A 7,944-nucleotide genomic window follows, 5' to 3' on the forward strand; every position below is an offset into this window, starting at 1 on the left:
ACTTATTTATGAACTTCAGTACATTTACATTTAATTGTCATTTAAGCAGACGCTCTTATCCAGAGCGACTTACAAATTGGTGGCATTCACCTTATGATATCCAGTGGAACAACCACTTTACAATATGGCATCTAACTCTTTTAAGGGGGGGGGGGGGTTAGAAGGATTACTTTATCCTATCCTAGGTATTCTTAAAGAGGTGGGTTTCAGGTGTCTCCGGAAGGTGGTGATTGACTCGCTGACCTGGCGTCGTGAGGGAGTTTGTTCCACCAATGGGGTGCCAGAGCAGCGAACAGTTTTGACTGGGCTGAGCGGGAACTGTACTTCCTCAGAGGTAGGGAGGCGAGCAGGCCAGAGGTGGCTGAACGCAGTGCCTTGTTTGGGTGTAGGGCTGATCAGAGCCTGAAGGTACGGAGGTGCCGTTCCCCTCAGCTCCGTAGGCAAGCACCATGGTCTTGTAGCGGATGCGAGCTTCAACTGGAAGCCAGTGGAGAGAGCGGAGGAGCGGGGTGACGTGAGAGAAACTTGGGAAGGTTGAACACCAGACGGGCTGCGGCCTTCTGGATGAGTTGTAGGGGTTTAATGGCACAGGCAGGGAGCCCAGCCAACAGCGAGTTGCAGTAATCCAGACGGGAGATGACAAGTGCCTGGATTAGGACCTGCGCCGCTTCTCTGTGTGAGGCAGGGTCGTACTCTGCGAATGTTGTAGAGCATAACCTACAGGAACGGGTCACCGCCTTGATGTTAGTCGAGAACGACAGGGTGTTGTCCAGGATCACGCCAAGGTTCTTAGCACTCTGGAGGAGGACACAATGGAGTTGTCAACCGTGATGGCGAGATCATGGAACGGGCAGTCCTTCCCGGGAGGAAGAGCAGCTCCGTCTTGCCGAGGTTCAGCTTGAGGTGGTGATCCGTCATCCCACTGATTGTCTGCCAGACATTGCAGAGATGCGATTCGCCACCTGGTTATCAGAAGGGGGAAAGGAGAAGATTAATTGTGTGTCGTCTGCATAGCAATGATAGGAGAGACCATGTGAGGATATGACAGAGCCAAGTGACTTGGTGTATAGCGAGAATAGGAGAGGGCCTAGAACAGAGCCCTGGGGGACACCAGTGGTGAGAGCACGTGGTGCGGAGACAGATTCTCGCCACGCCACCTGGTAGGAGCGACCTGTCAGGTAGGATGCAATCAAGCGTGGGCCGCGCCGGAGATGCCCAACTCGGAGAGGTGGAGAGGAGGATCTGATGGTTCACAGTATCAAAGGCAGCCGATAGGTCTAGAAGGATGAGAGCAGAGGAGAGAGAGTTAGCTTTAGCAGTGCGGAGCGCCTCCGTGACACAGAGAAGAGCAGTCTCAGTTGAATGACTAGTCTTGAAACCTTGACTGATTTGGATCAAAAAGGTCATTCTGAAGAGAGATAGCAGGAGAGCTGGCCAAGGACGGCACGTTCAAGAGTTTTGGAGAGAAAAGAAGAAGGGATACTGCGTCTGTAGTTGTTGACATCGGAGGGATCGAGTGTAGGTTTTTTCAGAAGGGGTGCAACTCTCGCTCTCTTGAAGACGGAAGGGACGTAGCCAGCGGTCAAGGATGAGTTGATGAGCGAGGTGAGGTAAGGGAGAGGTCTCCGGAATGGTCTGGAGAAGAGAGGAGGGGATAGGGTCAAGCCGCCAGGTTGTTGGCGGCCGGCCGTCACAAGACGCAAGATTTCATCTGGAGAGAGGGGGTAGAAAGAGGTCAAAGCACCGGGTAGGGCAGTGTGAGCAGAACCAGCGGTGTCGTTTGACTTAGCAAACGAGGATCGGATGTCGTCGATCTTCTTTTCAAAATGGTTGACGAAGTCATCCGCAGAGAGGGAGGAGGGGGGGAGGGGGAGGAGGATTCAGGAGGGAGGAGAAGGTGGCAAAGAGCTTCCTAGGGTTAGAGGCAGATGCTTGGAATTTAGAGTGGTAGAAAGTGGCTTTAGCAGCAGAGACAGAAGAGGAGAATGTAGAGAGGAGGGAGTGAAAGGATGCCAGGTCCGCAGGGAGGCGAGTTTTCCTCCATTTCCGCTCGGCTGCCCGGAGCCCTGTTCTGTGAGCTCGCAATGAGTCGTTGAGCACGGAAGCAGGAGGGGAGGACCGAGCCGGCCTGGAGGATAGGGGACATAGAGAGTCAAAGGATGCAGAAAGGGAGGAGAGGAGGGTTGAGGAGGCAGAATCAGGAGATAGGTTGGAGAAGGTTTGAGCAGAGGGAAGAGATGATAGGATGGAAGCGGAGAGAGTAGCGGGGAGAGAGAGAGCGAAGGTTGGGACGGCGCGATACCATCCGAGTAGGGGCAGTGTGGGAAGTGTTGGATGAGAGCGAGAGGGAAAAGGATACAAGGTAGTGGTCGGAGACTTGGAGGGGAGTTGCAATGAGATTAGTGGAAGAACAGCATCTAGTAAAGATGAGGTCAAGCATATTGCCTGCCTTGTGAGTAGGGGGGGAAGGTGAGAGGGTGAGGTCAAAAGAGGAGAGGAGTGGAAAGAAGGAGGCAGAGAGGAATGAGTCAAAGGTAGACGTGGGGAGGTTAAAGTCACCCAGAACTGTGAGAGGTGAGCCATCCTCAGGAAAGGAACTTATCAAGGCGTCGTATATTTCAGAGTTGAGTATATTTCAGAGTTGAGTAGAATACAGAGTTGAGTAGAATACAGAAGTGTTTACTGTCAGGCGGATTTCCAATAGGCCTAGCTGTGGGATTTATTGAATAATAGCACTGAGCACAGCACTGCATGCCTAGCTACCCAGACTCCTTGCTACGGCCAAACTCAGCAATGATTGAGACAGGTGGGTCCGCCCCAAAGTGCCACATGTCATGATGACACTCACCTCTAGATCAATGAGAGAAGATTTGAAATAGAAAAGATGACAGAGTACACATTGATGGATTACTTCATGGAGCAACAAAAAAAAAGATACAGATTTTAACAACCGAGCCTTTAATACATTCAAAACTAACCACCTGCAACTGGACATAGACATTTTAGAAGATACACGTTTGGCCGAATCGAGAACGAAGATAATATCGCCAAGTTAAGGTCGGTCGTAAATAATCTGTGCTAGGCCAAACAGCACCTATCCCGTAACGGGAGAATCACATTAGCCCGTTACAAATCTGTAGCTAGGCTCATCACATCCACTTACCTGGAATGAAAATGTAAAAATTAGTGCATAATCATTAAATATATAGGCCTAGTAATCTAAATGATAATGGCTTTGCATGAAGTCACACATATTAGACCAATGTAGGCTACCTTATGAAAATGTTAATAATAAATTGTATTCAAGCAGGTTTATTCATATGTAGGCCTTTTATATTATATATATATATATATTATGTCAATAGCCTACACTGATGTTGAACAATGGTAACTTAGTCTAGCAACACTTGCTGGCATGGTTTCTTCACTGTTTTCAGTTGTTCTTCATGTACGCCCACAAAAACGGTTTAGTTGGTAAGGCTGTCCACTACATGTACTTACACGGTGGTGATTAAACTGTAAGTACCACATGAATTACCATRTAAATACACAGGTATTAGCGTTGCACTGTTACTGTAAAGTGGGACCAAATCCTACTCTCTGTTCTCTCTGCACACACATCCATTGATAGTAAAACGTAATGTCTCATAACATCATGGATGCACTTCATCAGGGTGAGAAATAAGAATATTCGGGGATGGCAATGGACTGAACACAGAACTATATTTTCTTACTAGGCTCAAAGTTGCACCTGTCACGTTAAACTTATCAAAAGAGGATGATATCCAACAGCGTTCCTTGGAGTAAATCTAAACGGTCTGAACTGGCTTCCTCTCCTAGTCCCTTCCCCTATCTGACGAGCCGGAGTCGGTGAGATCAATATTCGGCTTAGGGGTATTTTGCACTCACCAATCAAGTACTTTGACATTAATATGGTGGAGGAAGGCGATGAGGAGAGGAAGACAACTTAGACTATTGAGATGTACCCCAGCTTTGGAGTGCATTTCATGGAGGATCCACTGGAGGGAGCATTGCTCACTGGACCAGGGGCTACGCAACTGTTCTGCAGCCCGGAAGGAAAACTCATAGAATGAAGAGAAAGACAACTGTGATATGGAGAAGAACAGCATATTTTCACTATTATACCATGCCATCATAATAGGCGAACCCCATTACCTCAACAATTAACTTATGCAGATAGGCACAACTTCAATATCCCCTTTCCTCTGGTCTCGGCACCATCACTGTCCCACCTCTTCACACTTCTTTCATCAAGTATCAGATGTTGGCACAGCAATGTCTTACTTTTACTGTCAGTAGATGTTTTTAACGGGCATGTCTTAGTCGATCACAGTTGGCCCTTTCACTCATTGCTCCATTTTGTGAATAAACCCACATGCTGTTGTTGTGGCCAGGCCAGTGAATTAGTTCAGCCGTCACCATAGCAAAGAAGGGAGTTGTAATTCAGATCATCAAGTTGTGTCTGTCAACAGCTGTTTTCATCATTAGAGAGAGCTGCTGCCAAGGGTGAGGAGGCTGCTGAATGCTCCACTGTATCTGTATATGAATGGACTATTACAGAAATGCAACAACATCTTCCGCTGGCCACTGCTATTGTAGTGGCCAGCGATGCACGATTATGCATTGCCTTGGTATAGTCTCAAAGGGCTTTACAATGTGGAGGATAATAGAGACATCAAAAACGGCTTACTGTAGGTGCGTTGTGCTTGTTATCTCACAGAGATATGTGTAAAGGTAATCATCTTATTATAGAGACTTATTTTTAGATCTGTTAGCGGCATAGGAAGAACTGTCTCCTTCCTCTGCGCAAGACATACAGTGCAGYTCACCAGTTTCCCTGCTTGCCTGCATTCCTGGTTTCTTATTCAGGAGATCTCTGCTCTGCTTTCTGGAGAGTGGCCTGAGGCTTTGACTGGGAACGGTTCCTCCGTGCCGCCTACTCCTGCATGTAGCTGGGGCTGGGGACAGGGATAAAATATATGGACGCCTTGCAGTCTCTGGGGTGGAAGGCTGGAGCTGAGCTTGTTTAATGCCTTTGCAGTTCGGCGTTCGCCCACCTTCTCCCTGAATCCATTGGCAGGAAGAGAAGTCTCATACTCCTTGTGTTCTGTGGGATTGAGATGTGGAAATCACACTCTGTGCCTTGGCAGTGTCAGAACAGAACCTCTCTGGAGACATTTTCTTGGAACTAAGGCAAAGATTAACATTTCAGAGAGAGACCATAAAGCGAGTGAGAGCTATAGCGAGAGAAAGAAAGTGCAGGAGAGAAAGTGAGAGTCTGTGCTGCTGTGGACCAGGCATGTAATAAWTTTATGCCTCAAGCAGTTTGAGCCAGGATCTTAGCTCATATAGTCATCTCCTCCGGTCTCCTGCTATCCCTGGCATGTGACAGGCAGGCAGTCCAGTGAGAAGCTGTGCAGTCCAGTCCACTGCAAGATTGTAATGAGTTTCCCCTCTCCATTACACCAGTCATTCACTAAACCTACAGGGCATATCAGAGGCCCTCAGTGTTCAGATCTTCACAAGAGTGTTGGAACAGTCGAAGAGTGACTCAGATGGAGCAATCTTACATGGATTTCAATATGTTATAATGAAAATATAAAGACATAGCACAACACTGTGTATGTCCTCTACAGTTATCTATTGTATAAACATCTCACTCATTAGGCTTCTATTCTTCAGAACACAGAGATGACAATAAATCAGCCTGGTGGAGATGCATTCTGATAGGTTTGTCTTGTGATTAATTGTAATTCAATGGAAACATACGGGTCCCAGGTTTTGCATTTCAATGAGGTGGTGACAATCATTAATTTGTGCACCAGACAGCCAACAGCAGAACTAGAACTCGAAGCGATGTTAACAACAACAAGGGACTAACAAAGAGCTGGACACAGATTCCTGGTAAATACATCAGGTGAGGCAGTCTCCTAATAAGGGGGTAGCTGATAAGAAATATGCCTTTCCTTGCAACATGTGTAGGCCATTCCACTGCACCTGCTGAAGTGAATGGGGTTTGCTAGTGGCTTCCTTATTAAGGGTGCGCTGATGTATCTGCAGACCCACAGGACGCTGCGTTGTTTGTTCAGCTGCGAGGAGAGGCTGCCTCACAATGGATGGGAGACCAAACAGGAAATCACACACTGCAGGGATCCGCTATTATAAATGTCCCAATTATGTCTCGAAATTGGATTTGCTGGTTATGTATGATGCAAAAGCAATATGCAAGTGCTTCCAGTGCATCAATAAAGTACATGTATTGTAGAAACCTTTTTCTGCCTATTAGTTTGTATTGTTGACTATGAAATAAAACCGAAATATTCATAACCCACTGAGTGACTGCGTCAGTGAATTAATCTTTCATCAAATTGTATGTAGAGTAATAGAGTGTAGTATATTTGTTAACTTACATTGTTATACAGTTGTTTCATATGGAGACTCCCCACATAAAAACACACTACAGTTTACTATAGAATGCTATAGTACTTATCATAGAATTCTGTAGTAAATTATAGTAAACTGTAGTACAGTATACTGTAGAATCCTAAACTCCACACTGTACTATCCCTCGATCATGTAGAGCTTATGATAGACTTTTGTAGTATATTGTAGAATACTATACTACACACTGTACTATCCCTTGATCATGAGTAGTAGGGGAGAACCAGGATGAAATTAACACTTTTAGTTTTTTCCTTAATTACTCACAGATCGACGGAGCAAGAGAGACCATCTTTTATGAAAAACAACTTATATGTCCTCTACCATTAGCAACTGTAATTTCATTTTCAGGGTAAATGACTTGAAATGAAATAGAATGAGAACAGAACTACCATACCGTTACCTTTGTACCTTGCGGTGGGGCGGGGCGGGAGTAACACAGCCTTGGAACGGAAGTAACAACTAGCGAGAAGTGCACAATATCTTATCTCCATGTTTCCGGTTTGTAATGCTTGTTACTTACTTTCAACAAACGTACTGTCAGACATAATGTCACGCTTGTGTCGATTAGTGCTATAGGTTCAGTAAAATATATACATTTTTAATCACTAACCTGTGGATAAAAGCTTATGAGAAGGTGATGCATCAAGTCAATTGATTAAGGCATAAATTCAATGTCATATATCATTTTCAAACATTGTCACTTGTTGATATTTTGCTAACATTATAAAAGCAATAGGAGACAATAGTCTGTGTTTAAACAATTTCATTTTATTCCAGGTCATCAGTTAACATTGTATGACTTTCATCCCACCCGTCTCTCTTGTAACCTCTCCCAGTTTTTATACTTGCATCGCTCAAAACCACTTTTTGTTGATAACTCCTGAAACATAGTCAGACTGGGCTGTTTTTTTTGCAGGGAGCTCGTCCTCCCCATTATGAACATACTGACGTCACTATGTCATTCTAGCTTCTGAGAAAATGGGCGTGTTACTTTCTCCACATGTTACTTTCGTCCCGGGTCTCCCTTACTTAAAACCTCTTAAGGAAAGGACCCTTTTTTTTCAATTTTCGCCTAAAATGACATACCCAAATCTAGCTGTCTGTAGCTCAGGACCTGAAGCAAAGATATGCATATTCTTGATACCATTTGAAAGGAAACACTTACGTTTGTGGAAATGTGATATTAAATGTAGGAGAATATAACAAATTAGATCATACAAAGAAAAAAACATCMGTTTTGAAAAAAAATTATGTAATCATTCCTGAAATGCAAGAGAAAGGCCAYAACATAATATTGAAGTTTAGGCGCAATTTAGATTTTGCAGTGTGTGTGCAAAGTTTYAGATTGATCCAGTGAAGCATTGCAATTGCAAAGCATTGCAATTTTGTATCAAGTCTACCAAAATGTGCCAAATTGATACATTTTCAAGTACATAACTAAAGAACATACAAAAATGATATGCTAATACAACATTTAAA

Source organism: Salvelinus sp. IW2-2015, linkage group LG2 (assembly GCF_002910315.2).
Source record: "Salvelinus sp. IW2-2015 linkage group LG2, ASM291031v2, whole genome shotgun sequence".
Lineage (NCBI taxonomy): Eukaryota > Metazoa > Chordata > Actinopteri > Salmoniformes > Salmonidae > Salvelinus > Salvelinus sp. IW2-2015.